General features: G+C 45.9%; 1 long non-coding RNA gene across 1 annotated transcript; it reads left to right on the top strand.

Annotated features, from left to right (window-relative positions):
* Positions 1-4602: 4602 nt before the first annotated feature.
* Positions 4603-6746, top strand: LOC139053460 (uncharacterized). Its single transcript, XR_011510502.1, has 3 exons — positions 4603-4797; positions 5624-5735; positions 5944-6746. It is a non-coding gene; the product is annotated as an uncharacterized lncRNA (long non-coding RNA).
* Positions 6747-24893: the final 18147 nt, after the last annotated feature.

A 24893-nucleotide genomic window follows, 5' to 3' on the forward strand; every position in this document is an offset into this window, starting at 1 on the left:
AGTGACCCTACATTGAAGCAGCGTCTCTAAATGACGAACGTGTATCACATTCAGACTGCGATACATAGCGCAAAAAAATTACACAGGGACAAGCAGAACACAGGACGAGCGCTAACTTTCAACAATTGATTTATTGCAGCTGGTGAGTATATATATACTCACTGGGACGCCACTACAATAGAACACACTGAAGGGAAGGGGGAAAAGACAGTCATGTGACTATTGTGCCCCAAAATTCAAGCTCTTTCCTTGATAAAAATATAGACGGCGTGCTAACGCACTCGTCACCTGCTCTGGCTATCTCAGCTGCTTCCACAATTTCCCTCGTAATCTTATTCTTGTGGCGATAGACAACAACAGTTCGTTCTAATAGCGGGAAGCATGGAGCCTTTGCGTCACATTTTCTACAATGGGCAGCCAGATGCGAATCTATTGCGATGCTCTCCACTTTGTTACTATGCTCCGCCAGACGCACGTTTAAACATCTGAGTATATATATACTCACCAGCTGCAATAAATCAATTGTTGAAAGTTAGCGCTCGTCCTGTGTTCTGCTTGTCCCTGTGTAATTTTTTTGCGCTATGTATCCCAGTCTGAATGCATCCCGCCAACACGCCCTAACTTCTTCCTTGCTAAAGTGTATCACATCCTGGCATTCGCGGACGCAGTCACCAAATGAAAAACACCTTTGCAAATCGCAATAACGACGAATGTCACACGCGTGCGCACACAGACAGAATGCGAGCAGTTTCCGAAAGCACTCGCGAAAGACTGTACGGACGTTCCTACGTGTTCCACGCATATCAGAAGCGCGCGCGCGCGCGCACACGCGCACGCACACACACGCACACACACGCACAAAAGGCGAGCAGTTTCCGGAAGCACTCGCCAAAGACGGCACGGATGTTTTTACAAAAAAAAAATTACCGACGATTACGTTACTTCCTAATGCGAAATTTGAGCGCAGCAAATAAGCTGTTTCACCTTTTCGATAGATTGAGGCAAAGAAATCGAGCAACACATGTATGCGCTATCACAGAATTTTTTTTTAATTTTTCACACGTATTCCTTTAACAAAGACTCCACTAACAGTTCTTGACAGTCATGAAGGAAGCTTTGTGGTCGGAGAAATAGACTGATATATGTTCGACTTGGTACACCAATGCTTGATTCTCAAAGACGAGATCTATACAAGTGCCTCAAGAGGTTGTCACAGCCGTGGGACGCGTTACGAGCGAGAGGAACGGGATGTTCTCCCGCATAAGTGTTAGGAAATTGCTGTTTGTCTTTATGTCAACATTAAAGTCCCCCACTACTAACATCGGTGTGGATCGATGGACGGTTAATGTGAGTTGCAGCAAACGGATTGTCTGTAAACTGTCGCCGGAAAGCATTTGTTGCACCCTGACTGTTTGCGAGCCTTTGTTTGCGTTTGGCCTCGGCCGCGCGAACGGTAGAGTCTTCTCTGCGACGGCGATGAGCTTCTGCTTCAGCCTCGCTTACTGCTGGTTGCTCTCGACGGCGGCGATGAGCCTCCGCTTCGGCGGCGCGAACGGCAGGGTCTTCTCGGCGGCGGCGCTTAGCCTCTGCTTCGGCGACGCGTACTCCTGGATCATCTCGACGGCGGCGACGGTAAGCTTCTGCTTCGGCGGCACGCACCTCTGGATTCTGACGGCGACGGCGCTGGGCCTCTGCTCTGGCAGCTCGTTTAGCAGCAGCAGCAGCAGCAGCAGACGGAGGACTTCCATCGGTCGTCTCGCTCATGGCTCAGAAAGAACTGGCAGATAATTTCGCAGTGGCGAACGGCAGCGGCAATTTCGGCTCGGGCGGTGCACATATACAGATCCGCCGCCACCGATCTGGCTCTCTGATTGCCACCGCACAGGGCGAACGGCAGCGGCAATTTCGGCTCGGGCGGTGCACATATACAGATCCGCCGCCACCGATCTGGCTCTCTGATTGCCACCGCACAGGGGTTGCATTGGAGGAGGAGCGAAGAAAGGAATTAAGTTCGAGCCGGCGCTTTGACAACCGGAGACTCGCAAGAAGAGGGGGGAGGGGGGCGGCGTGTACACCCAGCGGCAAACGATGGGGGCAGAAGCGCGCGCAGCAAGCGGACAACACGATAAAGGGAGGAGGGAAGAGATAGCAGCGACTGACTGATGCCGCTGACGCCGATAGTTAGTCAACCCCAGCTGCGGAGTTGGTTTCAGGGACAACGGCGCCGATGCCGACACAAACAATAATATAATAATATTTCGGCGTATTTCAGATTTCCTTGAAAAACATAACCTGTTCACTGACTGTCAATATGCTTTTCGAAAGGGACGGTCAACACAGCTCGCGTTACTAACACAAAAGGAACAAATATTGCACAACTTCGAAAACAAGCTGCTCACGCTCGGGGTTCTTATCGACTTCAGTAAAGCGTTTGACTCTATTAACCACGAACTTTTGTTAAAGAAGCTAGAGTACTATGGTATTCGTGGTATTGCTTTGGATATAGTGAAATCTTATTTAAATCAGCGGAATCAACTCGTTGAAATTAATGGCATCTGCTCCCAGTTCAAGGAAGTAACAGTTGGTGTTCCCCAAGGAAGCATATTGGGCCCCCTGCTTTTCAACATATACGTTAATGACCTTGTTCTTGTCGATAGTGAACCTAAATACATTATTTATGCAGATGACACTACGCTGCTTTTTTCATCGAACAACGTTGAAAGGCTGGTTTCAACTGCAAACTCTGTTCTTAATAAAGTACACAGATGGTCACAGGATAATGGCTTAAGAATTAACACTGACAAAACAAAAGCTATTTTATTTCAACCAAAAAATAAAGATGTGAGCTTAGATACCGACATTATAATAGGTTCTTCAAGAATTGAGCTTGTTCAGTCTGCGAAGACGTTAGGTGTCTTTTTTGACAGCCATATGTTATGGACTAATCACATCGACTTCCTTGGAGGCAAACTTGCGCAAGTAGCTGGGGCGCTCTTCAGCTTGAGACCGCTGCCACGCAAGGTCAAACTTCTTTTGTACTACGCTCTCTTCCTGAGTCACGTACACTACTGCTGCCTCGTGTGGAGTACAACGTCTGCTACAAACATAAACCGGTTATTCTTGCTTCAAAAAAAAGGCAATACGTAGTATCTGTAATGCTCCAGTAGACGCTCACACTGCACCTCTATTCAAACAGTTGAATTTACTCACACTGCATTCTCTGTCGCAGTTGAGGCTTTTACTAGCCTATCGTAAAGAAGCAAAACAATTAAGCCAGCCGTACATCACATCGTTAGCACAGCTAACTAGAAACAACAGAATACAGTACACGGTCACCTGAACACTGGTATGTGCCGCACCCTCGCACTAACTATTCTCTTCAAATGTTGTACCACCGCTTACCACGCCTATTAAACACGCTTAAATGTAATAACATAGATGTCACCTCCTGTCCTGTATCGCATTTATTTGAGCATTTCAGTGACATTTTGAAGACGATTTAATGGGTTGTTTGTGACTATTTTCTGAAGTAGACTGTCGTCACATATCTCAATTTGATATTAGCCTCTGTCAAATCATGTCTTGCTCTTTCCTAAAATGATTACCTTGTTCTATTGCTGCTTCTTTTGTACAATACTGTACACTGTGGTTTCGCGTAGTTTTTATGATTTGTAACGTTATTCTTTTTTTTTCTTTTCTCCATTGCACTTCTGTTTGCTGGCATACTGTCTAAGCCAAGTTGTCATTGTCTTTGTTTTTTTTTTCGCTTATGTATTGTTTTGTCGGCTCAAAAAAGTGCCTGTGCCTTCTGCTGCTGCCCTCAGACCGGGTTTAAGGCCCGTCAAGTTGCTGCGAGCAACTTTTTCCTTAAATCCCCCATAAATTGTACGTTTATGGAAATAAAGGCATTTGTATTTGTATTGTATTGTATATGATACCCTCGCTTCCGCAGCGCTAAGAACCAGGTCTAGCCGTGGGAAGGTGGTCACGTATTCGTCGACGTGCCGGGGCCTACGTGAAATAACCGGCGCGTCGGCAACTGAAGAGCACCCTATCCGCCACACAAGAACAGGGGGGGGGGGGGGACCCTTTCCTCCTCTTTCTGCATGGCGGCGACGGTGTTCTATGCAGTCACGTTATCTTGACTCTCTAGCGGCATCCAGCGGTAACAGTCGGTCGCTGCTAGCGCTGGGGGGATGAAAGGGGGGCGGAGCTGGTTACGAGGCCGACGACAACGCCAGGGGTGGCACACTCTCAAGTTCAACAAATGGCCACAGAGGGCGAAAAAATCGACCGCGCAGCGCTGCTAAAGAAACAGGCATAGTACACCAATTAAAAAGGTTCCCCGTTGAGCGCATTATCTCCCGCTAGAGGCGCCGTAGTAAGCGCAATTTTAACCTACAAACTTTCTTCAACAGTAAACGAAGCGTTTTTATTGCATAATAAAGACTACAAAATTATAATTCCTAATTTTACATTGTACTTTTCATTACAAACTTTGTTGTTTTTTGTCATTTTAAACGCAAAATAGCGTTCAGCATCATCGACCTCCCACGTGACCTCTGGCCTGGATTTAAAATTTTTGCCGGTATGTTCGCGTGCACGGCAGGTACGGATTCCTTGGTTCGTACATTGCTTGGTTATTTTGTGCTAACACCAGTTTATTGCGCTTCGATATCTCGCGTTATTTAACTTGGGGTGTAAGCCTGAAAGCTAGGTTTCAGTCGTGAGCCATGTGGAACATGTCTGCATCGAAATGGGAGCCGGGTCCTGCTGCGACTGGGGACAGCAATACCGGTGAGTCGTTTTACATCACTGCTTCAATCGCTATGTAATTTATTCGTCTCGTTAACTTACAGGCGGAGGTAAGTTAACGAACTAGATCCTGCATTACATAAGGGCAGTCAGGACCCTCCGTTGCTGTTTCCGAAATAAACTTTCAGTTGCGAGGCCATGCACACATTCACGAAAGAGAAACGATATCGGAACGCGCGTCACATTTTTCATCTCGTTGTAGCCGTAGCCATAAGTGACTGAGTTGCTTTATCAATATATTTTTTTTTTCGAGTCCGCCGGCAACTTCTTTCGTTCGCAGAACCGAATAACCTTTTGATAAACTGACGCTAAAGTGCTGAATTTAATGTATTAAACAGTTGCACACATGATAATTCACCCATATTTCGTACCTGTTGGTTCCAAATGTTCTTGCTGTTCAGTTTGGCTTACCTCAGGACATCTATTTTTGCAGTAGTGAAGCGGTGCGTCACGTTCATGCACAAAAAGAATGCATCAATTCTAATAGCTTCACGTCTTTCATCTATTTGCTTGTGAAATCAGCAGTGTGATCTCTTCTAGTGTATAAACGAGCGCACAAATGTTCTTATTTGTGATCTGAATAATACTTAAGCTGTTGACATGCATTGTAGTTACGCAGACATCGATTTTACGGAGAGTAACCATATTTATTTACCACCGCTGCTTTAGCACCCTAGAACAAACAGTGTACATTTGCATGTGTTCTGTAGTCTCAAACCATTGCAATATATATGTCGCACCTTTTCGCGTTTTATATTGCAAAATTGTGCCTATTCAATTTCTGATGCAGTCAAAATTTCTGTTCCAGACATGCAGTAATGAGGATGGCACCAGTATAAAGCAACACACTCCATGCACTAAACAGAAGCTGCTGCCTGCTACAACAAGGTCATTGTGTGGACTTTGGCTGCTACTACAAGGTAAACACCTGGTTCAGAAATAAATATGCCTGATATATGCTGTATTGGCTTGCTAGTCTTGAGATATATGTCATTTGTTTGTAGCAGATGATATGAACATTTGTTCATGTGTACAGTTCAGCATAATTAGTTCAAACATAAAAGAAAACACTACATGAATTTGGATAATCTCTGCTGTATCTCATGTGCCATTGTTCTGCCCCAACAGAGTCTGTGCCAAGTACATCTTGGTCATCACGGGAGCCCCCATCTACACCAACAGGAAGGGGCTGGAGCTGAATTCGCAAGACCACGAACAAAGAAGCCATTCCAGAATTATTTTGGTGAGATATCAAGTCTACGGACGACTGTTTCAAGAGTGAAAAGAGCCTACGCCATCATTCCACCAGCACGGATATTGGCAGAGTCATCCAGGTACCTCAACAACAAAAATTATTTGTCTTCAGATGTACCTGCAACCTCTGAACAAGCACAGATGACGCTGGCTAAGAGTGTTCTGTCAGCTTGCCCTTCCTTAGTGAGCTTCCTGGCCTTGCCAATTCTTGCCAAGTATAATTTTGTTTCAATGAATGCAAGCTTCTTCATTCCACACTTTTGTTAGAGATCATTCCTATTCCTCATACAAACAATAAAGGTCAACCGATTCTTTGCTCATACTTAATGCCAGTCACTGTCTAGTAGCATAACATATGTGTAGCAGTTCTTTCTAGTGTATGTTGCCATGTGCAATTCCTCTCCTGAAATAGCTGATGCGGCATTGGCGTGTGTCTTGCATTATCCTTTACACTGTGTGCTATGTAGCATTTAACTTTTGTTAATGTTTTTGGCTTTCAATGCTTGCAAGGTAGAGTGGCTTCTTTCTTGAATGCAAGCTTTCTCAGTCCCATATTGAATTCCTAGTCTCATTCAGGATTGCTATTCTTGCTCGACAGCCTGTGTTTTTGTGCAAGCTACATTGAAGAGATTGATTGCAGAATCTGGTTTTGGCGCTGTGCGACTTGGTACTTGTCACCGTGTTACGTTTCTCGTATGTGGGAGCCTGGTCAGTTGCATTGGGAAACAGTCTCTCGAGGCATACACCTGCTCCTACAGTCTGCACAGTGACATAGACTGCGAATTTACACACACCGTGGTTAGTGCTCCCCGTTCCGTCCTTTCCTGCTGCTGCCGTGTGCAAATTTTGCTTGTGGCCTTCCTCAGCCATGATTTGGCGTCAATGGAGACTCTCATACATAATTACATGGTTCTAAGTGTATGAAGTTGATATCCACATGTGTGGAAAGGCCTGCAAAAGTGACTGCAAAATAGTGATGTCCACAAAACCGACCATGTCCATATATAGAGAATGTGGTGGACCAAGTGTGAGTTACACATTAGTGGCATGCAAAAGAACAAGAAGAAACATGCAGGTTGGAAAGGCGGTAACGCTGAAATGCCGGGCACTCCATGTCGCTGTTGGCTGTGGCAGCAGATGCTTGCGTCACCCGATTGCTTCGCAATGCAAGTTGCTCATATTCAACGCCGACTGTCGGTGCAAACACGTGGGACACCTTGTCCAATCTGCTTGCGCTGCTGGTTGTTGCTTGTTACCAGACTGCAGTGTGCGACGAAGGCAAGCGCTATGCCTACAGTCGGATGGTTTAATATGCCGCAAGCAACCCGTGTGCGTGTATGCTCACTGTTGTCATGTAGATCGTAGCCAATGCATAGATTGAGCGTTATGTTAGAGTATGCTGAAGTGATTTGATTGCATAATCTTGTTTCAATGTTTTCCCACTTGGTCATGGTTGCCGTGTTACATTTCTGGGATGTGGTAGCCTGTTCAGTTGTATTGGCCAACGGCCTCTCGAGGTAAGCACCTGCTCCTGCAGTCCACACAGTGACACAAACTCCCTGTTTACATGTACTGTGATTAGTGCTCCCTGTTTGTCCTTTCCTGCTGCAGCCGTGGGTAAAGTGTGCTTGTGGCCTTCTTTGGCCATGATTTGGCGTGAACAGAGACTATCATACATGATTACATGGTTTGAAGTGTATGAAGTTGATATCCACATGGGTGGAAAGGCCTGTAAAAGTGGCTGCGAATTGGCGATTCCCACAAAACAGACCACATCCATATGGAGAGCAGGTGGGGCACCAAGTGTGAGCGACACATTAGTGGCCACCGAAAGAACAAAAAGAAACGTGCATGTAGGAAAGGAGGTAACACTAGGTTGCCGGGTAGTTCATGTCACTGTGTTGGCTATGGCAGCAGGTGCCTACGTCTCCCAATTGATTCGCAGTGTAAGTTACGGTGACTGTCAGTGCAAACAGGTGGGGCACTGTCCAATCTGCTTGTGCTGCTGGTTGTCACTCGTTACTAGACCACCATGTGCGACGTAGGCAAGCACTGTGCCTGAAGTCGGATAGCTGAATGTGCTGTATGCAACTTGTAGTGCGTGAATGCCCACTGTTGTCATGTGGATCTTAGCCAATGTACAGTGTATTGTCTGAACCTTATGCGGTCATTGAATGCAGTCTAATTTCATAATGGTCGCCTTGTTATGTTTCTTTGATGTGGCGACCTGGTAAGCTGCATGGGCAACAGTCTCCCGAGGTAACCATCTGCTCCTGCAGTCCACACAGCGACAAAGACTCCCAATTTACATGCACCGTAATTGGTGCTCTCCCCATTCGACATTTCTTGCTGCAGCCGCCGGCAAATTATGCTTGTGGGCCTTCATCGGCCGTGATGTGGTGTGAGCGGAGACAGCACACGTTATTACATGGTCAGAAGTTGACAGCCACATGGGTGGAAAGGCCTGCAAAAGTGGATGCAAAATGGCGATGCCCACATTGAACATGTGGGGCACCAACTATGAGTTACACATTAGCGGCCCCCGAAAGAACAAAAAGAAACGTGCAGGTTGGAAAGGCGGGAACGCTAAAATGCAGTTTAGTTCATGTCGCTGTGTTGGTTGCGGCAGCAGATGCCTTGCGTCACCGGATTGCTTCGCAATGCAAGTTACGGCGACTGTCAATGCAAACAGGTGGTGCACTGCCCAATTTGCTTGCGCTACTGATTGTCGCTCGTTACCAGATCGCCATGTGCGGCGACGAAAGTGAGCAGTTTCCGAGCTCGCGTTAATGGTTTCAGCGCATCTCGACATGCAAATTTTATTTCTGATCTTGTATGAGAACGTGCACTGGTTTTCTTCTGCCAATAAAGTCGCACGTCCTGTTCACTTACTCGTGGCATGTTTGTATGGGCGTCAGTAGAGGCTCTTTAGTCTCCTGGCCATTAAAACGCGGCAGCTGGGGCATGCAGCAAAACTAGCGAGGCGAGCAGGGCGCGTACCCAGCGTACGCCACCGGTATAAAGCGGCCATATTGAATAGCGTATTAAAAAAAAACATTTCCGTTTCCTGTTTAAGTAGCGCCATCTGTCGGGTCCCCCACTAAGTTCCATGCGCTGCCGCTTCTTATTTTCGAACCACTGTGGAAGGTACAGTTTCCCTTCTCTAAAGTTGTTCTTTATTCTATGACAACGCCGACGACGACGCGAAACCCAGGAACGGACGCCAAAGAGCGGCGCTCTAAAAGCAAATCCTGCCGGCGTGGCACCATTTCCCGATGCACAAACAGCACCACTCATTAACAGTACACATTCGTAGAACGGCGCACAGCAAGCCGGAACAAAGCGCACACCAATCGACGCCAAATCCGTCGTCGATTACGCCGCTGAGAAACACGAACACCTTCTAACATACACAAACCAAACGACGATGTGCTGCGAACTTCAAACAGATTTTACGGCCCTGTCCGCTTGATAGGGCTGCTCCACAGGCTGTCCTCGCTGTTGAAAGCAATGTCAGCAAAGTTGTTGAAAAAGGCCGCCTAAAACACGCAAAAAACATGGAAATAATACGCCTCTACTACCCACGCTACCCATGCGTTCACAGTTACCGGAACCACAGACGGCGAAGTAAACAGTAAAGACGTCATTTCCCTTCATTTCGGACCGAGCCTTGAGGTAGTTTCCCAATTGCGCGACTCTTCCTTTCGAGCAGGGCGCGACTTGTTCCGGGGACTGTGAGGGCGCTGCGGTCGAGCTCTGCACCAAGTGAGCGGCGCTGCTCTGCTGACATGTGCACGTTACATGCGGGTGTTTGCGCTTCTTCTGCTGTAGCCGATTTTATTTTCTCATTGCGTGTGCCTTGTCACTGTCCTCGGGCATGTGGCTGGCGGTCGAGGTCTTTTGCGTCCGGTCCAAGTTTTGCGCTCATGGAGACGCGAGTACCGGCGACGTGTGGGTCACCAAGCGTCGTGTGCACTTTGGTTTGTAGGCCCACCTTTTTTTCCATCTCACTCCTTTCTTCGGACGTGCACCCTCAGGTATGATGTCTGTAGAATATTATACTTCAGCTTAAACAACAATAGAAAGAAATGACGGCTGCTTTATTCAGCGAGCACCATGTAAATGCCGAGTGCCGCGACTAACAACCATAACTGTGCCAGGCTATAGCAGACGACGCTCGGATGCTTGGCGCGGAGGTCGATGGCAGTGCCGCGGTGGCGGGAACGGCAGCGGGCTGCATGGTGAAAGAAGATCTATAGACGTTGTTGCGCCGGGCGGCCGATGTGGTGGTGATCGTTTGATGATATTTACGCGGTGCTTAGGGAACATGTGCTCCTTTTTTGTGTGAATTAACGATCACTAAGCCCTGGGGCCTGTGCAACGCTATTAGCTCGCTGTATGTTTCTTGCGGTGCGCGGTTGTTGATTATCGTAGTGGTCAATTCACGCTTCTTTGTCCCCGGCTCATGAGAAGGGAAGCTGTTACTCTCGTCGCTCCCGCATCGGGTCACAGTGCACGGAAGAATGTGTTGATAGTTGTGCTATCGCGTGCTGTAGTTCACCGCAATTCAACATTACGCTGGACGGACTGTTTGTGCAGTCGATGCGGCGTGAACGGACACGAAGGAGCGCTCGCCTCGAAAGGTAAGTGCGGTGCCTGGCGCATTCTTATGGTTCATGTAGTGTACCTTGTCATGCGCAGCAGAAGATGATTAGTACAGCTACAAGAGCAATAACAGTGATTCCCAAATGTTCGTTCGATATCGGAGTGCACATTTAACAAAAGGTTTCACGAAAATTACCCCGAGATTAATGTTGCTAAGAGCTTCATCTATTGTTTTTCTTTTTGTTATGAAGTATGCTAGCGCCGGGTCATCGCTTGGTCTGAACGGGCACAAAAATTCAAGCAGGAAATGTCACTGCTTCTGTACGTAATTTCTTAGCAAGAAATCGTATAGACAATTCTAGAAGTACGTTGATGTTTTGCGCAAATGCTTTCACAGCTAACGTTAACGCGCGACGGCATCCAAATGATCTGACTCGTGAGAAGATTTTAGCTTGTATGCAAACTTTGATGCTTATAGATTGTCGCCAAGGCAACCTGTATTTCTTGTGTTTAGTGTTCTGTTTGTTTTCGTGCCTTTGACACGTTGAATAACCGCCTGTGATGTAAGAATGAAATATTTAATTTCTCTAAGCGGGTGCAGCTTCTGTAGCTGGCTGTACGAGAGCTTTCCACAATTTGACGCGATGTTGTCAAATCACAAGTTTGCAGTTTCAGCAGTGATTACAATAAGCTGAACATTTATTGTTTAGGGATGTCACAATTTCCTGAGACGGAGGCATCTCTGCACCACATAGGCTGCGGCACTATGCAGCTTGAACAGCAAGACAAAGCATCTGATCTGCCTGCTTTGACAAGGTACGTACTAAACGGTCACAGCCATTTATGTGTTCTAGGTTCTGTTCATGTATTTGGTACCTGTCAACTTTTCTGAGTCTCATGCAATTTATAAATTCGTGCTATTCTACAATTTTACTAATGTTCCATTAAGTAATGAGAATGAAGTTCTATTAGTGAAGGTGTTCTAAAGCTGTTGAGAAATGGGGTGGCATAGGATTGCGAAAATGCACGAAAGAAATAGTCCTGGCGCTTTGCTTTCTTAATTGCTAGCAATGAAAAATCCCTAATAAAAATAGCAGAGGGACACTTGCTTTAGGTAAGTTTATTAAGATACATTCCAGAAGCAGGCTAAGTTTGCAGCAACAAAAGCACTGAGAAAAACTCACTGATCTAAAAACTGCTTTTCCAAGTGTGCTGCTTGTGTACAGCGTGTCAAGGTAAATAATGGTTAATAACGTATGCATAGAAAAGTGTGGATGCTGAGAGAAAGCTTTAGGAAAGTGCGTGCTGTCTTTCCAACACAGGATTTCTGTCTAGAATTTTTTTAAAATATGAAGTGCACAGGCTGGCAAACAATGTTCAGCACTTTTGCTTTAGATTTTAATGTAGCCAGTTCATTATGTGTCCCTAGTATAGCTTAGCGTCAAGCTTGAAGCTGATTTCTGATGTCACATCAGTTGCAGGATGCAATAACGTGGTATCGCAAACTGCTTGTTACGCATGTCAGTCAACCTGGTGCAGTTGTCACAGGTGAGAGTATAACTGAAAGCTGCGCATTCTTTGCCCTTCTGCACATGATGTGGGATAGAGTTTGAACTATGCTATAGTGGCCCCATCTCCCTCACCTTATCTTCCTCATTATTCTGTCAACTTGCAATAATATGCACAACTTTTAGAGGCTTTACGGTGTTGTCTGCTGAACTTGGCTGATGTGAATTTCAGTAGTTTGGGGTAGCCTCAAAGCTATGCTGTACTTTTCATGCATTTTAAAATGGTCAATTTGACATATGTGATTGGCTGTGGCATTCTGAGAGAAACAAGGCCTTTTGTGAATAATGCATATGTGCATTATTAGCATTTTCTAATACTCTTTCAAGAAGCAGCCTATAGGCTGCTCCCCGAAGAAGTGACCACCTTTGCTTACGCTACGTGGCAGTCTGGTCCGGTTTACTTAACCTGTCTGCCATCTATGCACGAGGAGGAGGAGAGAAGCAAAAAAAGGGACCTTCGATTTATGTTTTTGCACAGATGGCTCATACATTGCACTTTTCTTATCTCGCAGGCTTTGTTAGCTCAGAGCTTTCTATGGGCGAATATCAGCATTTCATTCCTATTTATACCTAATAAGAATTACTTTGTTCACAGTGTCACTTTTTATATTATACTTTCGTGAGACTAAGCTCACTTGTTTTAATGCAAGTGTGGCTGGGCCTGCAGAAAGAGTAAGCAGACTACTGTGTTGCTGATCAGTGCTGATCTCCACGTCCAAGCTGATCCCACAACATCCAGGCACCACTGTGCTTTGCTTCATTGACAAGGTAATATGATATAGACACCTTGCACCTCAGTATCAGTTTTGAGAAATATGCTAAGACACAAGGGTTGGCCTTGGTGATAAATACACTCGTGTTCTTTTTTTTTAAGCGTTCTTCTTGCAGTGTTCCTCATGTACATGTTTTCAGAGGATGGTTAAATGCAAACTGCCATGGAACTTGTTTATGCCTTAAAGTAGCACTCTTTCACCAAGAAAAACGCCTTATTTAATGCACAAGTGATAAGAAAGGTGAGGAGGTGACAGGACATAACAGTCTAACAGCCATCCAATTTTACTGCTTGCACAGCAATACAAAGTGAGAGGTGAAAGGGCAAGAACAGATAAATCGACAATGTATGTTGCTCACACAACTGCGAAAAGGAGCATGGCTACTATGACACTTGTTTTACAATGATAAATAAGCAGTCTTGCTATCTGATAATCTACTGGAGGGCGAGCCAACTCGCAGATTCTCTGTCACACATATAAGGAAAGGCTCACAAATCTTGCCAGCCCTATGCTCGTAACACATTGCCACAGTTGCATAGTTTTCAAACAAAATAATGCAAGTGAGCTTTGCACTACCCAGTGACCACCAAATGACCTGAGCATTCAGTTAACATGGTTGCAGATCCAGTCATTTATACATTGGCCTGTTTTGCCGACGGGGTGTCTACTGCACGACAATGGTATTTATTATCCAACAACACCCTTGTGCTCTTTGTACTCTTTCTTGCGTGCTTTTTTTCACAGGTAGTGGAAGATTACTTGATTCCAGAACAATTTGGTTTGTTCTGCACATGATGGTGAACTTTCCAGTCTTATATTAAACATGAAATTGGGTAGGAAGATGTGGTATTTTTTATAGTGCCCTGGTGCATTCAGATTGTGCAGAGGCTTCAAGCTTGTATTGACAGAAATTGGGATGAAGCCATAAGAGGAGAATTGTAAAAGTGTAACGAAAGCCTCCTGATAGATATGCTGAGTTGTGCTGCTGTGGACACTTATTGGTTATCCCTACTGGGTAACGCTGTTAGGGTTATGGATGTTTTTACATTGTAGGGCCTACAAGATGGCTAGCATTACGGAACACATTAAAACAACTTTTGGCATGCATGTCGTGCTATGGTATCATAATTGGCCCACAAAGTGACCACCTTTGCTTACACTGTGTGGCAATCTGGTCCAGTTTACTTAACCTGACTGCCATCTATGCATGAGGAGGAGAAGGGACTAAAAAATGAAGGGACCTTTGATTAATGTTCTTGTACAGATGGCCCATACATTGCATTTTTCTTATCTTGCAGGCTTTGTTACTTAAAGCTTTCTACAGCCGAATATCAGCATTTCATACCTAATAAGTATTGCTTTGTTCACAGTGTCACTTTCTATATTTACCGTATTTACTCTCATAATGATCGCACTCACGTAATGATCGCAACCCTGAATTTTGTCGTCCAAATTCGATTTTTTTTTATATTTCCTGTGTAATGATTGCACCCCTAACTTGCTGCAGCGATATGTCATGTGCCATGTCTAGCTATTGATGATCGCGTTTACCATCTGTCGAATGCTACGCGAACAACTCTTCAAGATAAACCAAGCGGTCTGCATGCACTAAACATTTTTAAGCAGATGCTCGTTTTCATTCCTTTCATCACTTTCCGCACTTCCATGACAAAAAAGCTACAACCAAAATTGCCTTTATTGTAGGCTTTGTAATGGTGGTCAACAACAACAAAAAAGATGCCTTTCGATTCTTCTCATCTGCACTCGTAGGCACGCAAGAAATCACAAGCGGCAACGATAGCAGCCACGTTTACACTGATACGTTAGAAGTGTACCCTATCCATACGCCTACACTTGTAACACAGCTAAGATATTTGCCCACCCTTAGCAGAAACCTGCTGTATTAGGATAGTAGTGAAGACAAATGCCGTAGTTTCCGCAGCATGCCCGCCGTGTCTTTCTATGTCACTGGCAGCTAAGCGTGCCCATCTGTTTCTGCCCCCTCATAGTGGACATGGCGACGTTATTGCCACAAACTTACCGATATTATTCATTACTGATATGGAAGAAACTTTCAATGCAAGTAATGTACTCGAGAGAAAAAAAAAATCGCGTTTGGCGCATTTGGTGTGTTCAGCTTGCTACACCGGCCGCCACTTTTGTTTCCGTGTCCCGCACTACATACAGTGCCAGCCACCTATTTGTTGCCCTGTTGCCATCCCGCAGCAAACGCGGGATGAAAAAAATTCTTTTTGCGGGAAATTTAACCGGCCTAATGATCACACACCTGATTTTGCGACCATTATTTTTACAAGAAAGTGCGATCATTATGCGAGTAAATACAGTACTCTTGTGGCACCAAGCTCACTTGTTTTATTGCAGGTGTGGCTGGGCCTGCAGAAAAGCTGTAAGCAGACTGCAGTGTTGCTGATCAGTGCTGATCTCCACGTCCGAGCTGGTCCCACAACATCCAGGCACCACTGTGCTTTCACAAGGTAATATATGTTGTGGACACCTTGAACCTCAGTATGAGTTTTGAGTTTGACTTGATAAATATTTAAGAAGACACAAAGGTTGGCCTTGGTGATAAATACATTCGTGTTCTTTTTTAAAGTGCTCTTTCTGCAGTGTTCCTCATGTACATGTTTTCAGAGGATGTTTACACTCGTTAAATGCAAACTGTCATGGAGCTTGTTTAGGCCTCAAACTAGAACTCTTTCACCAAGAAAAAATCCTCATTTAACGCACAATTAATAAGGAAGGTAAGGAGGTGACAGCCAGTGTCTAACTATCCAGTTTGACTGCTTGCCCAGCAATATCAAGTGAGAAGCGAAAGGGCAAGAACAGATAAATCGGCAATGCATGTTGCTTGCACAACTGCGAATGCGACACATGGCATGGCTACTATGAATGCTAATATGACGATAAACATATTGTAGTTCTTACATTAGCCGGTAAGCTAATTAATATTTTGCACCAGCAAACAACCAGTTTGGTAGCTGTAGTTGTTGCACTACTTCAGGAGTAAGATATTATTTTTAATGAAAATTGAGTAGTGCTGCGTTTAGCGAAGCTATTTCTGCCTGTACAATAAATTAGGCATTTTTAAAGAGGCGGCATATAACAATTGTGTTGCTGTGCCACATAATTAGTAAAGTGAGGGGAGGTTTAAGTAAGCGAAAGAGGAAGATTAACCTTGTCGTACAAACAGATTCTTGTCTGAGCTGTCGTCACTGATGCAACGGCTCCCAGATAACTTAGGGGGGGGGGGGGCTAAAATTAGCCTTAAAAAGCTGACGCAATAATACGAAAAGCCATTGTAGAAAGTGTGGTTGCACCTTTGTTTGACCAGTGCAGTATCGGGGGCAGGGCCAGACAGCAGCTGAAATGTTATGTAATAGAAGCTGTTCATATTCAGTGCTCTAACATGCTAACAAAAACTGTCATTTAGTTTCTGTAGTGGTATTAAAGGTGCATTAATCTTTCCTATAAACAATTCTGCACTGGCATCTATGCACTGTTTTCCATTTGCATATTCCGCAGTGCGGTAGCAAAAAGCTGTGAAATCTGTGTATTCACTTGCATGAGCTGGTTATACTTCATGAATACTTTGTTTAGCGCAAAACGACACACACAAGAAAGACGACAGCACAAGGCACTACTCTCAACTGACATCATTTTATTGCGTCACTCTTTTCTAGACCGCTCAAACTAGAGGAACATGAACAGTGAGCACCATGCGGTGGAGCCACCAACAACATCTGATCCAAAGAGCGCACTCATGCGACAGAATCCAAAAAACCAAATTCAACGCTGTACAAGGTTAAGGGAGGCACACTAATGCACTGTGACTCCAATGACTTAAGGGGGGACACGGGTCTTTAGACCCAAAATATCATAAAAAAACGAATTTTGGAAAATAGCATTTCTCTAATCTACATCTATTATTCTCTCTATCTGCCAAGTTTCCAATCTCGTAAGGTCATATTTCAGCCATACGAACAATTTAAAAACAGATAGGGCACCTGATTTTTCGCGTGTGTCGACGCGAAAACGACACACATTCAATGATGCCGCGCTCGCGTACTAGTGCCTTGAGGGCGGCCATCTTGGTCTCGTTTGAAAGAACGCGGTTTCGGCTTCAAATATCGCGCGCTGCCGCTTCGTTAGGCTTGCTGGTTCAATACAAAAACCGGCGGCAAAAATAGGTGAAACGCGCGTTCTCATTCGCTGTCGCATGCACGTGACGAGATAACGCCACGTGATTGGCTGGGCGCACTCCCGAGCTGTCTGCTAGCCGCAGCAGAGGCGCAGGCGAGACGCCATGTTCGATACGATCGTTGTGTGAGTACGCGCGACGATGCCTCCTCCGCTCCGAAAGTTTGACTCCAAGCACAAGTATGGAAAGAAAAGGAAGAAGTCCATGCTCAACAACTTCAAAAAACGCCCCACCGCGTCGCAAGTGGTTGAGGACGAGCCACCAACGGCGTCAAGCGACGGAACTGATGGAGCCGACCGAGTGCTAGGCCTAGGTGGTGCGACAACGAGTAGCTGCGACGAAAACGCCAGCCGCGTCCGTCGTGACACCGTTATGCTGACGCCTTCAGATTTGGAGGTAATCGACATGAGATCCGACGAGAAACTACAAGAGCTCGCATCAACCGCAGCAGTGAGCCGTAAGTCGGAGATCTTGTCCGCTGGCGATGTCGCGGCCGGCCCGATTGACGACACAGTTTTCACCGTGGTGTGCCTGGAATCGGTGAACGCACTTCTGGAGCATATGAACTGTAATACATGCGGCGGTAGCGCGAAAATCAGCCGGAAGGAGCGCGAATATGGCCTTGCAGTAAGTCTGGTGCTCATATGCTCGAAATGCGGCGACAAAGCGTCAGCGTGGAGCTCGCCGCGTGTGAATGGGACTCAGAAAGTGAATCCGTTTACCGTCAACATTCTGGCTGCGCGCGCGATGCAAAGCACCGGCAATCGGCAAACTGCGTTCAATGATATTTTCGCAACAATGAATATATCGCACCGCGGGCTGCATACGAAAACGTGGCAGGGGTACGTCAAAACGAAGTTGACGCCCGCCGCGACCCGGGCAGCTGAGACGCTTACAACAGAATGCGCGAAGTCGGTCCGGCAGCTTTACAGCCAATTAAACTTCGGCAACCCGGGCAACGTTGCTGTATCGTACGACGGGTCTTGGATGACTCGCGGGCACAGTTCGCACATCGGTGTCGGCGCCGTCATTGAACTTTTCACGGGACTTGTCCTGGACTACGTTGTGCTGAGCAACTTTTGTGCCGGTTGTCAGCGTGGACCAAAAGTTGGTGACCCTTCATACGAAGAATGGAAAGCCAGTCATGAGTGTCAAAAAAATACGGATAAGAAGGCTGGTGAAATGGAGGTGGAGGCTGGCCTCATTTTATTCAAAAGATCGCTGGAAAAGTACAGCCTAAGATACACAACTGTGCTGTCGGACGGTGACAGCCGTACTTTCTTGGCCCTAAAGGAGGCCAAAGTATATGGCTTTATAGAAGTTGACAAAGAGGATTGTGTCAACCATGTCCATAAGAGGATGGGGACAGCACTACGTAATGCCCTGTCAAAGCACAAGGGGCCTGGCTCAGAGCCACTTGGTGGAAGAGGAAGGTTGACTGGAGATTTGGTCAACAAACTGAGCTCTTATTATGGATGGGCTCTGAAGTCCCACACTGGTGACATTGAAGCCATGGAGAAGGCCGTGATGGCAAGCTACTATCACGTAACATCAAATGACGTCACCTCGAATCATAGCCTTTGCCCAGAAGGTCCCGATTCCTGGTGCCGGCAAAATGCTGCAAAGGCCAAAGGCCAACCTGTGCCGAAGCACCGCTACAATTTACCTGCTCATGTAAGCAAGGCATTACTGCCAATCTACCAACGGCTCTCTGACAAGATGCTGCTTGAACGTTGCCAGCGAGGCAAAACACAGAACAACAATGAAAGCCTGCACTCGCTAATATGGGCGCTCGCACCGAAGGAGCAGCACGCATCACTCTTCAGCGTTGAGGCTGCAGTGGCGGAAGCAGTCATGAAGTTCAATGCTGGCTGCAGGAGAACCTCGGCAAGCATTTTGCAAGAACTCTCGATGAATCCTGGCGAAAAGTGTATGCAGCGCATGGCGGAAAAAGATCGGCGCCGATCAGCCGCATCTGAACACAAGCATGCATCGGCAGAAAATGTGCAGTGCTTCTTCAAAAAGCGCCACAGAGACACAAATGCCCAAACTGACTATGCCCCAGGAGCCTACTAATGTTTTGGGAATGTGTATGTGCACACATTTGTGACTCTTCACAATTAAATGTGACATTTATTTGTTTTCTTGATTTTCTCGAAATACTAATTTTACCCACCCAGCAAGACATTTACTGTGATATATCAGTAGCTATCATAGTTATAGTATTAATTTTTTTTGCATCATGAAGCTAGATGTTTGGAGCACCAAACATAGGAAGCAGTTTTTCAAGTTTCTTTGTTTAAAGTTTTTAAAATTTGTCTTTTGTCTGACTAATGCAAGGCCATGTTCAGAACAATGGAGTTCAGTGCACTATAAAGTAGGAAATACTGATCCAATCATAAAAGTTCTTCCTATGTTGTGAAGCTTGTGCTTTCTTCTATTGGACCATATGTCATTTGTCTATTTTTGTGCAGCGGTTATTTGTCTATTGTAGTAAGAAAAAAGGCATTGTAAAATACATTGTTTCCTTAATTATGTAATGAAATAATGAACCTACAAAAAAAATAACTGCATTTTTAGAATCAGGAGAAGGAACTAAATAAGCATGCCAATTTTTATCAAGTTTGGTTCATAAATAAATAATGATAACTTTTAATCGCCATGTCCCCCCTTAAGGGAGTAGTGATCTTGATCATTTTTAATTTCTCTATAAATGATACAGTCATCCGCGAATAACTTTATTTTACAGTCTATGTTAGAGGTTATATCATAAATATACATGAGAAATAACAAGGGCGCAAGCACGGAGCCCTGTGGTGCTCCTGACGTAACGGATACTATATCTGATGTTGTATGTTCGAAAATAACAAACTGACACCTATTAAACAAAAACCCACAAACCCAAGCAACAATTTCTGTGTCTCCGATAATGCTTTTTAGTTTATTTATTAGTTTGGTGTAACAAACACAATCAAACGCTTTAGAAAAATCAAGTAGGATTAGGTCCGTTTGGCCATGATTGTCAATACCCAACGCGAGATCGTGTATGACTTCTGTTAATTGAGTTATGGTCGATAAACCCCTGCGAAAACCGTGCTGGTTAGGGGACAGGATGCCTTCGTTTTCAAAAAAAATGGTTAAATGTTTTAGAATTATATGTTGGAGTAGTTTGCATGCCGTACTCGTTAACGATATTGGTCTGAAATTTGATTCATCGGATTTTTCTCCCGACTTGTAGATCGGAATAATTTTAGCTATTTTCCAATCTTTGGGTAGTTTTGATGTCGATAGGGATTTACGGAAAATAAGGCCGAGGTATCTGCTGCACCACTGTGCGTACCTTTTAAGAAATTGGTTGGGTATATTGTCCGGAGCACATGCTTTTTTAGTGTCTAGGGCAAGAAGAAGGTAAAGAATACCAGCGTCTGTGATAACGAGTGGGTTGATAGTGGAAACAGTTCGTGGAACTAAGTCCGGCATGACGCCATTATCGTTTGTGAAGACTGAACGGAAGAATTGGTTATATCTGTTGGCTTTATCCGCTTTTTCACTTGACGAGAGCTGAGTTACGAGTGTGTTTTTTTGGCGAAAGTGGTTCCAGAATCTATGTGGATTGTTCTTTATAAAGCTGGGGAGTACGGTGTTGAAGTAATGGTGTTTAGCTTCTTTGGATTTCTGTTTGAAATTTTTTGCTGCAAGCGCTAGCCTAGGGGTCTTAGATGGAGTATTGCCTGTTGCCTTGCTAGCTTTGCGTAACCTTTTGAGTTGGCGTTTTGCATGTATTACTTCCCGAGTAATCCATGGGTTATTTTTCAAGGGTTTTTTCGATTTAACAGGAATAAAAGGGGTTACACAGTGGGACACTATGTCTTTAAAACACATCCAGACAACATTTATATCAGACAAAGGATCTGAGGCCAATGCTGAAAACTCTTGGAATTCGTGAGATAAATAGGTTTGTATGTGGGCGTCATCTGCTTTGTTGAAATTGATTATAGTTTGGGCTGTGGTTTGCACTGATATTTTGTAATCTAGTGGTAAGATACACATCGGAATATTGTGATCGGATATTCCTTCTATTACTTCTAACTTCACTTGTTCTAAGAGAAAGTTACTACTTAGTAAGATCAGGTCAAGTATACTCCGAGACTCGTTCTGCACCCTTGTGGGGTATTCCACAATTTGGCGTAAGTTGAAATTTAACATCATATCGAGAAGGGCTTCTGAAGCCTTTGTTGTGTACTGCATGGTAGACCAGTTAAGGTCGGCAAGGTTAAAATCACCCATAAGAATAACATGACAATTTCGAGCATGTTGCTGCAAATATTCTTGTATGGCAATTATGCATTCGTGTCCACATACAGGGCTTCGATATAGGCAACCAACAACTATACTTGTGCCTTTAGTGTTAATCTTACATAAGATTGCCTCGGCATCAGCTACCTCTGGAAGAATGATACACGAAAACAGGCGAAAAGCTAGGGCCGAATATGTTGAGAGAACGCTAGCCCAGCTAGACAATACAGTATACACGGACGCCGCCGTATATTCACACGGAAGAGAACGCGTAGCCGCGACGGTAGTGGTTAATTGGGAAGGAAACCCGATCACGTATGCCACAGCAAAGGTCGCTGGCACAGCGGAGGCCGAGGAGATTGCCGTAGCGCTGGCGGCAGCGGAAGGTTATAGAACAGGCCGATCTCTCAACATACTGACGGACTCAAAAGAGGTGTGCAGAAACTACACGAGAGGCAGAATCAGCAAAACTGCCCTCAGAATACTCAGCGGAGCCACCTCCGCCGAGAAGGAAAAGCCCCGACACAAACTAATCTCGATCCCGGATCACGTAGGCATAGTGGGGAACGAAAGGGCAGACAGCCTAGCTCGAGGTGAAGCGTTCCGAGCTGGGTGGTCGAATGCCCCGGAGACCCACCTACAGGCTTGCGAGGGGGGATACGCAGAGACCCTAAACTTACATAGAGGAACTAGAATTAGATATCCGCCACCACACAAAGACCTCTCAAAGGAGGAAGCGACCAGCTGGCGCAGACTACAGACAAACTCCTTCCCCAACTTACACGTGCTTAATAAGATGTTTCCGACGCAATACAGGGCCACCTGCCCTTGGTGCGGTGCCAAACCTACACTTTACCACATCACCTGGGAGTGCGAACGCAACAAAGCATTCCACAAACACGAACACCCGAGTGCGGAGCAATGGCAGAGTCGGCTCACCAGCAGCGAGCTCACGGCCCAAAGGGCCCTAGTGCAGCACGCGAGCGATGCAGCGCGACTCAGTGGAGCCCTGGAATAGGGGCCCACCCTTGCTGAAGAGAAGTCTCCAGTCGCCAGCGCCAAGAAGATGAAGACGACGGAGACCTCATAACCGCGAACCTCTTGAAAGACTCAAAAGTTTTCCCTCCCTCCCTCCAGTGGGATTGATTTCTTTATTGCTAGCGCCACGCCTCCACCACGTGATTGCCTATCTTTGCGAACCAGTACGTAGTTTGGGGGAGTGACTTCATGACTTGAGACAGACAATGATAACCATGTTTCGGTGACTGCCACTATATCTGGCTCACGATCGAGCAATAAGTTTTCAAATGGCTGCACCTTATTTAAGATACTTCGAGCGTTGACGTTTAACAACATTATTTTTTCTTGCGCTGGTATTGGCGTGTTGCCGGGCGGTTTACTTCGTTTTTTCCTTTTTCCACGTTCGCGTTCTTTTTTTGCTCCATTTTATCGTGCTTCTTTATCTCTACCCTGTCATTCTTTTCGTCATCCCAGATGAAAATACGGTTGTTAATGAATAGTTTGTTGTACGCTAACGACACCTTGTCTTTATTTCCGCGGTTTGCCTGTGCACTGTTCCAGAGTTTCTTTCGGGTCTCTCTAACTTTTCGCGAAAAATCTTCCCCTATTGAGAGGTCTGATTTCTTTAGTTTAAAGCAGTTTTTTAGTATGACACTTTTATCTCTTGCGTCTAGTAACTTAAATATCACTGGCCTCGTCTTGTTCGGTCCTCGTCTTCCTAAACGATGTATGCGCTTAATGGCCACAGGTTCGAGTTCAAGGATTTTTGCGATTATTTCCTCATTTACGGCCTCTTCTAGCGCTTCGCTTGTTTCTTCCATTTCTGGTAGGCCATAAACAATTAAGTTTGACCTTCTGCTACGGTTTTCGATGTCGTCTATTTTTTATTCAAGACTCTTAATTATCTTATTCATAGAAGCCATTTCAGTATGACACACGGTCACTTCAGCTTCGAGTTTCGTAATGAGGTCAAGCTTTCTCTCTATATCTGCTAGTCACTTTTCTTTGATATCTTTAATGTCGGAAGCAATTTCGGTAAGTTATTTGGCGATTTGTGCGAGGCCAGGGCCGGGGTTGCTTTCAATATCTCCGCCCATCAACAATAGCTTCTTAAAGTATGTCATGCATGATTCACACACAGCCATATACTGCTATGGGCACGGCAACACCAGCAAGAAACGGTCACTTGAACGGAGGCATTTCCCAAACCGTTTTCTCACCTGCAAATTGTAGACGAACGGGCAATTTGTGAACCGCATGTCGACAGTGCCACCGTGCCCAGTGACAAGGGGTCCCTTGTGGAACGCATATATAGCCGCAGATTGTGCAGACTCCTGCTGGCGCTCTACAGCAGATTGGTAGGCGCATGTGCCGGTAAGGTGATGTAGCTGATAGTCGAAGATCCGTGCCGGCAGCGTCGGTGCGTAGTCATTCCTTGCATGCCGGTCCAGCGCAGTCGCAGTGCTCCCGGTAGTTCCGAGCCGCATATCGCCTGTGTCGAGTAGCAGGCCGAAAACGAACTGCAAAATGCAGACGAACGGGCAATTTGTGAACCGCATGTCGACAGTGCCACCGTGCCCAGTGACAGGGGGTCCCTTGTGGAACGCATATATAGCCGCAGATTGTGCAGACTCCTGGTGGCGCTCTACAACAGATGGGCAGGTGCATGTGCCGGTAAGGTGATGTAGCTGATAGTCGAAGATCCGTGCCGGCAGCGTCGGTGCGTAGTCATTCCTTGCATGCCGGTCCAGCGCAGTCGCAGTGCTCCCGGTAGTTCCGAGCCGCATATCGCCTGCGTCGAGTAGCAGGCCGAAAACGAACTGCAAAATGCAGACGAACGGGCAATTTGTGAACCGCATGTCGACAGTGCCACCATGCCCAGTGACAGGGGGACCCTTGTGGAACGCATATATAGCCGCAGATTGTGCAGACTCCTGGTGGCGCTCTACAGCAGATGGGTAGGTGCATGTGCCTGTAAGGTGATGTAGCTGATAGTCGAAGATCCGTGTCGGCAGCTTCGGTGCGTAGTCATTCCTTGCATGCCGGTCCAGCGCTGTCGCAGTGCTCCCGGTAGTTCCGAGCCGCATATCGCCTGCGTCGAGTAGCAGGCCGAAGACGAACTGCAAAATGTAGACGAACGGGCAATTTGTGAACCGCATGTCGACAGTGTCACCGTGCCCAGTGACAGGGGGTCCCTTGTGGAACGCATATATAGCCGCAGATTGTGCAGACTCCTGGTGGCGCTCTACAACAGATGGGTAGGTGCATGTGCCGGTAAGGTGATGTAGCTGATAGTCGAAGATCCGTGTCGGCAGCGTCGGTGCGTAGTCATTCCTTGCATGC

This window comes from Dermacentor albipictus, unplaced genomic scaffold (genome assembly GCF_038994185.2).
Source record: "Dermacentor albipictus isolate Rhodes 1998 colony unplaced genomic scaffold, USDA_Dalb.pri_finalv2 scaffold_126, whole genome shotgun sequence".
Lineage (NCBI taxonomy): Eukaryota > Metazoa > Arthropoda > Arachnida > Ixodida > Ixodidae > Dermacentor > Dermacentor albipictus.